This window comes from Gossypium raimondii, chromosome 10 (assembly GCF_025698545.1).
Source record: "Gossypium raimondii isolate GPD5lz chromosome 10, ASM2569854v1, whole genome shotgun sequence".
In the NCBI taxonomy this organism is placed as follows: Eukaryota; Viridiplantae; Streptophyta; class Magnoliopsida; order Malvales; family Malvaceae; genus Gossypium; species Gossypium raimondii.
The window spans coordinates 11,004,679-11,013,129 of NC_068574.1; positions in this window are offsets into that span (position 1 = coordinate 11,004,679).

The window sequence follows — 8,451 nt, forward strand, 5'->3', positions numbered from 1 at the left end:
CCATACTGAGGTTGCAACAATGTCAAATATATTATAGAGACTTACTTGTATTAGGGTTCACATTTGTATTTCTACGATGGTAGAAAGATTGAATATTTATTATTTATAGTAGTTGCATAATGCTTCCATCACTGATGACATATAAAAATGTGGATTGAGGTGTTTGAAAGACATAGGGCATGTATAAGAACTTTGCAATAAGGTGGAGAACATGTCAAATTTTCAGATAAGCTTAGCTTTGGGATTTATTTTTCCAACAATTCCCTTGTTTATGGGGCACCTTTTTACTGATTTTTTTTTATATTTAAACTAGGTTGGTACTAGAGGTGCTCATAAATTTGGGCTGGTAGAACGAAAAAATTTTGCTGGGTCCTAGGCAGGGCACTGCCCGACTTGAAATATGGGCCTAGAATTTTGCCAGTGCTCGGCTGGCCGTTTTTAAATAAATACCAAAAATTTATTTTAAAAATTAAAACAAAATAAAAATTTTATTTTAAAATATTTTAAAATTAAAAAATTAAAAGTATTTTAAAAATATTTTAAAATATTTTAAAATTAAAAAATTTAAAAAGTATTTTAAAATTTTAAAAATAAAAATAAAAAATTATTGTATTCGCGGTGAGGCCTGGGCCAAAAAGTGGTGCCGAGGCCAGCCCGCTTTTTAATCGGGCCTCGTTTTTTGCCCAAGCCCATATTTCGGGCCTATATTTTTACCCAAACCCTCCCATATTTGGTGGTCGTCAGGGTAGGCCGCCCATGAGCACCTCTAGTTGGTACGTAAAATGAATTAATTCATTTCAAATAATTATATATACCTGCTCTATCGTCTATTTCAATGCATTCTGCAACAATAAACAAATTATATTCTATGTACTTTCATCGCTACTCTCTATAAAATATATTTTAGTAATCCATCGCTCAATCAATAATGATTAACAAATTTTTTTGTTGATAATGTCGGACCAATCAATTGAATATTGATTAATACGTAATCGATTGAACACTACTTCAAAACGGTTCTTTTGCTCAAAAACGAAATGTTCCAAATGCTCTTGGAAATTCTTACTCCCATTGGACCATTTGTATCTATATGCATTAGGATCCCGATTCATGGATCTCTTGGTCCGAGAAATCAAAATAAGAGGATCCAACCATTTCTTCTGACTCTTTATCAAGTTCGATAAATGTTGGTTGATCGTATATTTCATTATAGTTCTATGATTCAGAGTATCATTTCCTATTTGATCCCTTTGAATTCCATATTCGAAGTTGCGATCGGATCGATTCTTTTTAATGAATCGATTCAATACATTTCTTATGTACCCATAGGTGTTATATTGGATTTGAATCAGATTTCGGATCAATCTATCTTGATTGACTGCCTCCATTATGTTGTTGCTAGCAAATACCACTATTTTTGGTTTTTGATCTTCCAAATCATTCCCAGGAGATCCGGACCCATTTTTTTATCCTTCGATAAAAGATTCATTTTCTTCATAAAAATAGGAGGTAAAGCCGATAAAGATTTCTTTTTCGATTCATCCCTGGAGTTGAATACCTCATTCAAGAATTATTTTTGATCCAATCCGTAGGAATCAATAGAAAAGGCAAATCCCTTATAATACACCTGATCCGGCTCGGTTATTGATAGAGTGAATAGATTTATCATTTCTTGAAATCTCTCTTTTGATTCAAAATTGTGGTGTAACGTGTATCCCCTCCTGTTCTAGTCATGGAATAGATGAAATAAATCAAAAAATGGATTTTTGTTCAAGAATGAAATCTTATTGGGCGCCTTGATTCATCTTTCGGAACCATATCACATCTCGGATCTGATGAAATAGGATGAATTGAGACGGTATTTTGTAAATACGTAATTATCTTGAATATATTAACTATTTCTTTATTTTTCGATTGCTTGGAAGGGACAAAGGAAACATCTTGTTCTTTCTTCAACAATTTCTGATCTCGAGTGGACATCTCAGAAGGGTTTGAACCCAGATGAAGTTCTGACCATCTATCAGAGAAAAAAGAACGAATGGATATTGTAGGATTCCCAAGAAATTTTTTGATTTCTTCCGGAAGTAGATGATTATTCATCCGTTTCTCACGTTCCGTGAATAGCCAGGACATTGAGGAATATCTAGAAAGGCACTTAGGGAATCGATCTGATTCTATCTCCATTTATTCTATTTGAAGAAAGGAAGGATCCCGAAGAATCGATCTTTCTTTTAGTTGTTGAATCTCTCTTTGATTGGTAAATAAGTGAATATAAAATGTGTTTCATTCTTAAGGGATAAGGTGAGTAATCATTACACTACATCTCATAATTAGGGGTGAATCCAGATTTTTTTTTTTGTAGGGGCTGAAATTTAATTATAATTTTTCATAGGTCAAAATATAAGTTTATTATCTATTAATTTAAAATTTCATCATTTTTGAAGGGACTAAATAGAACTTTTTTCCATTTTAAGGGGCTAGAGTGTAATTTTTCCATATATTAATTTATTATTTGTTTATTAGAGGATTGAATCAAAATTTTTCATTTTAAGCGGGCCAAAGTACAATTTCACTATATATTAATATATAGATTATTTATTTATAAGAGGACTAAATTGAAATTTTTATTTTTGAGAGCCAAAGCCGCTACTTACCCCTTACCTTCCCCTCTGCTCATAACTATCCATAAATTTTTTTTTGCATTGAAAACTGATATTCATTTAATAGGTGTTTGGCTCAAGAAAGTCTGACATATTAACACACTACAGGGAAATGAAAAGTTGCAAAATCAAAAGACCAACCATTGAAGCAAAATAAAGCACACAGAAAACAGAAAACCATTAACTCTAGAAAAACACCCCAAAACCAAACACTAAAAAAACTCATCAGAGAATACTAGCCATTATCCTCATCTTCTACAACAACAACTATGTATAGCCAAACCGGAAGAAAGATATTGCCCTGAAAACCAACCATGGAGATTCCTCTGAACCTTCTCCATTTTCAAAACTAAACAAAGATTTCTCAGCGGTGTTGAAACCAAGCAGTCCAGTCCTTATCCACTATTTTTTCAACCGAATCTGAAGCCTCATCAACCCAGAAGCAGGATGTTTGGCGTCGACGTCCTTCCAGTGCCAGATTATGTGCCGCCCTGTTAGCTTCTCTTGGAACAAAATGGTAAGTAACTTCCACAAATTGACTTTCTAAGAGTCAAATGCTTGGAGAAGTCGGTCTGAGAATGGATCTGTCCTCCCCATCTGACTTGAGTTTTTTAATGATCGACAGAGAATCCCTTTCTAGAAGTCTGCTCTTAAAACACATGTCAATCGCAAACAACATGGCCCTTTCACAGGCCCTAGCTTCTGTGACAAAGGCATCTACGACTTCCTCATATAGGTAAGTACACGCCTCCATGATTTTTCCTTCGTTATTTCGAGCTAAAACTGCTGCTATAGACGTTTTAGAATCACTTTGAAAAGAAACATCAAAATTTAATTTAATAATGCCAGGATTAGGGGGTTGCCACAACTCTTTCACCATAGTTCTAGATGAGGAAAAAGAGACTCGACTCAAAATTATCTCATGTTTATAACCTCGAATAAAACCCAAAAGTTCCTGCATGGAGATCTTAAGACCTTCATGTATCATTTTATTTCTTCTATGCCACAAAGCCCAAAAGGAAATAATTAAAAGTTGTCTGATACTTTCATCTGCTGCATTAAAAATATTTACTAACAGGTCTTTGCAATTCGAGGTAATCCCTGCTGGAGCAACCGTGATATTTAAAGAAGCCTAAAGTTGTTGTAATATACCACAGGACCACATCAAATGGTCAAAATCCTCCGGAGCCTCCTTGCACAGTGGACAAGCTTCATCAACATATAGCCTTCGCTTGATGAGATTGCTAAAATGAGGCACATAATTATTGAATAACCTCCACATATGTATTTTCACTTTAATTGGTAGGTGCAAAGCCCAAAGTAATTTGTAAAAATCTTTGTCCTTGTCTGTTGTAGAAGGGTTGTAATCAGTATTCTGTAATTTTTCTGTAACTAAATCCTTATACCCACTCTTCATGGAATACTCCCCAGTGGCTTCGTGTTTCCAAACCAGCATATCATGAGATCTGGAGCTAGCAAGAGGAATGTTAAAAATGCATTTCACTTGGTCTCCTTCAACAAGTCTGCAGATCACCTCTTTATTCCAGGTATTTGACTCAACATCAATTAACTGGTTCACAGTAATCCAATAAGGATTTATACTCTAAACTGATAATCTACTACTTCCAGGACTAGGCAGTAATGGATTATTCCAAAACCTTCATCACTACAAATGCGCCAAATTAACCCTTCTGCAATCAGACCCCGAGCACTACAAATACTCTTCCAGGTAAATGAAGGGTAAAAACCAACTTTTGCTGACAAAATATCTGAGAATGGATAATAACGGGCTTTTAAAACTTTCGTTAAAAGGCAACTGGGTTGAGAAAATAAAAGCCAAACTTGTTTTGCTAATAAAGTTTTATTGAATAAAAAAATCCCGAAATCTCAACCCACCAACAACTTTGGGTTTACGCAACGCACTCCAATTACTCCAATGAATGCATTTAGTTGATTTGTTATTAGGCTACCAAAATCTATTCAATATACCCTCTAGCTTACGACATAAAATCTTCGGTAAAACAAAACACTGCATAACATATACGAGAATTGCTTGTAAAACTGACTTAATGAATACTTTCTTACCCCTCATTGAGAGATAACACAAACTCCACCCATCAATTCTTTTTCTGAGCCGGTCAACAAAATTTGAAAAAGCCCACCTCTTCTTTCTTCCAACCATCATTGGTAGACCCAAATACTTCTCGGGGTTTGTAGCTACACAGACACCCAAAATATTGGTAACTGGCTCTCTTACATTAGACTCCACACTTGTACCAAAATAAATAAGTGATTTATCAAAGTTAACATGTTGCTCAAAAACTTACTCGTACTCTAGAATAATGTTTCGAACTGTATTTACTCCCTCGCACGAGGCATCACCAAAAAGAATACAGTCATTCGCAAAAAATAGATGATTAATCGAAAGCCTTTCCCTTCTAATTGGAGCACCCCGCATCAAATTTTTCTGTTTTGCCTCATGTAGTAGTGTAGAAAAACCCTCTGCACAGATTAAGAATAGATAAGGACTAAGTGGATCTTGTCTCAACCCTCTCGAAGGTGAAAACCAATCGCTAGTATCCCCATTGATACCTATAGTATAAGAAACAGAACATCATAATGAGAACAACCCAATCAGTATGAAAACCTAACCTAAACATCATTCCAGCCAAAAAATCCCACCAGCACGATCATACGCTTTATTCATATTAAGCTTAAGCGCAAAATTTGCTTTTCTACTTTCCTTTTTCATTTTAAGGGAATATAAGACCTCATAAGTGATTAAAACATTATTTGAAATATGTCTTCCTGGGGTAAAAGCCTCTTGGGCTCCATTAATACAACATTCCAACATTGTACTCATACGTTCCACTAAGACTTCCGCAATAATTTTGTAAACCACATTACATAAACTTATAGGTCTAAATTGTGAAAGATTTTTCAGTTTCTCAACTGTAGGAATTAAAACGATATGGTTTTATTAATCTTACCCATTTCAATCTCACCTTTCAAAACAAACAATCAGTAACTAAAAATCTCATGCACAACAATATACCAAAACCTTTGATAAAATATTACTGGAAAACCATCGATTCTCGAGGCCTTTAGAGGTGCTATCGTCTTAACTACATGCCCAATTTCTTCATCAGTGAATGGTTTGAGTAGCTCGTCATTCATGCTCTTTGTGATTCGTTTCTTTGCTAACCCAAGCAACCTTTCATCATCACCTGTCTTTGAGGCCGAGAATAAGTTTTCAAAATACTTCAGAGTAATCTGTAACATCTCCTCATCCTTTGAAACCGAACGTCCATCCTCTCCTTCCAATCCAGTCATTCGACTACGATTTTGGCAAGTAACAGCTACTTTGTGAAAGAAACTTGTATTTCGATCCCCATTTTTCAACCTGTTGACTCGGGCCGTTGTTCCCAAAAGATCTTCTCTTTATCAGCCTCCAAATTAAGGCCTAACTAAACATCTGTAATTTCGGCCAAAGCCTCATATGATGGATCCCTGGCATAAAGTTTAAGCAACTGTTCCTCTAAATCTATTCGGGTTTTCCTTTGCTCCCGGCTCCTTTAGTGATTCCATTGTTGGAACTACTGTTCCACTTTCGCTAGCTTAACCGGATACTAACAGATGAATTAGCCCAATTCCTTTTTACTTCCTCCTCGAAAGATTGTTCTAAACACCATCTGGCCTCAAAACAAAAATGTTTGGCCCCATATCTCTTATCATCCCTTTGCTTTCCTATTGTGTCCAAAAGAACCAGACAGTGGTCCGAAAAATCATAGATGAGGCATGTATTTGATTTAAACGCAATAGTAACGATGAGGTGAAAGTAAAAAAAAATATCATTAGAGACATAATATTAAAATATGTATATATATAATAAATATAAAAAATATTAAAAAATATCTATATTAAGCAAAAAATAAAATAGAATTATATTCATGTTAAATAATAGATAAAAGTAAATAAATTTATATTATTATTAAAATAAAATTATTAAAACTATATTTATGTTATAAAATAATATAATAAAATATTATTAATATTTAATGCATTGACGGTGCATAACTCTATGACATGTCACTAAAAATGAAGTTAAATGAATTTAATTTTAAAATTTTGTGATGATGTGTCATCATCTAATTAATTTATATATTTTTGGTGCGTTAAACATTGACCCATAAGAATAATAGTTGTATTAGAAAAAACATAGAAGGGTAAAGTTGAAGTAGATCCTCCATTGGGCATGAATTTGATTGTCGGAACCTTGAATCAGTAAACATTAACCCATAAAAATAATAGTTGTATTACAAAAATGGTATTGCACCTAGATTATTTACGAAAATGGGATGCTTTTTTACAATAAACTTGAGTGCTGCAATATTGTCAGGCGACACCACTCTAGATTTTCTCTCCTTGCTACCATCAATCTTGGTGAAGTAAAAAATAATAATTTTTTAACTGATGCCGCCAAGTGGCTAGGCGACACCCAAAAAATACAAGTATTTTGTAAATACAAAACATAAACTATATGAATACAAAAAAAAATTAATAATATTATTTAGTTTTTTTAAAAGGCTTAACAAAGAAAAAAGGTTAATTTATATATATGCTGAAAAAAATCATTTGAGAAACTAACTTGAAATTCTAAAAATTTATTGACCTACGCTATTTTTGGAGAGAAAAAGGAAAACGTGTCCTGTAATGTGTATTTTCATTGCCACATCAGTGAAAATACGTCTATAGGATGCATTTTTATTCTCTCTCATGAAAACGCGTCTTACAGGACTCGTTTTCACTTAGCTAAAAAATATTTTTTTCTTTTTTTTTTCTTGCGGTTGGGGATTAGAAATTTGTAGAGTTATTTTTATTCGTGTTTGAGATAGATGTCGTTATAGTTCTAAGGAATTTTTGAATTTACAGTGGTGTTGTGGAGCTGGATGACCTACAAATTTCATTTGTCACGTGAGTATGGACCCATCACCCGGAAAGCTGGATCGCATTGCAACTCAAGGTCCCAGTTGGCGGTGATTATACGGTCTAGGGTTGAAGTGTAACTAGGGCTTCAAGTTTACAAAGCTTATGCTGTTAGGGGATGGAGCATAAATGGAGTCATAGTTGACGATGGTTGTGCAGGCACAAAAATGAGTTTCTTATTAGAAGAGGATGCTTTATAAAACTCAAACATAAATATGAAGAAGAAAATGTAGTGGCATTGTAGTATAATCAAGTAATGCGCCTTATCCACCACCACCGAAGGTGGTAACCCCGTTATTATAACCTGTGACAACATTGGAGTGTAATAGGTTATACTAACAAGGTCACTGCCTTCGGTAGAGATGAATAACACAAATAACTTGATTATAGTGGAAGGCCCCTTGCGTTTTCCTTCCTCGCACCTATGTTTGAGTTTTATGAAACATGTTCTTCTGATGAGAAGACTCACTGTCGTGCCTGCATTAGCACCGTCACTACAATCCTATTTATGCTTCATCCCTTGACAACATAACCTTTGTAAACTTGAAGCCTTAGTTACACTTCAATCTGAGACATTATAATCACCATTAACTTAGACCTCAAGTTGCAAAGAGATCCTGCCTTCTCAAGTGATGGCGCAATACTCATACGACAGGTGAAATTTGTAGGTTACCGAGCTCCATGACATCACCTTGAACCCAAACACAAATTAAAACTATGACTATGTCTCCCTCAAAGCTAGGGAGAAATAAATCTTTAAACCTGAAAATTTCAAAAAGTAAGAAGAAAAAAAACAATTTAGAGG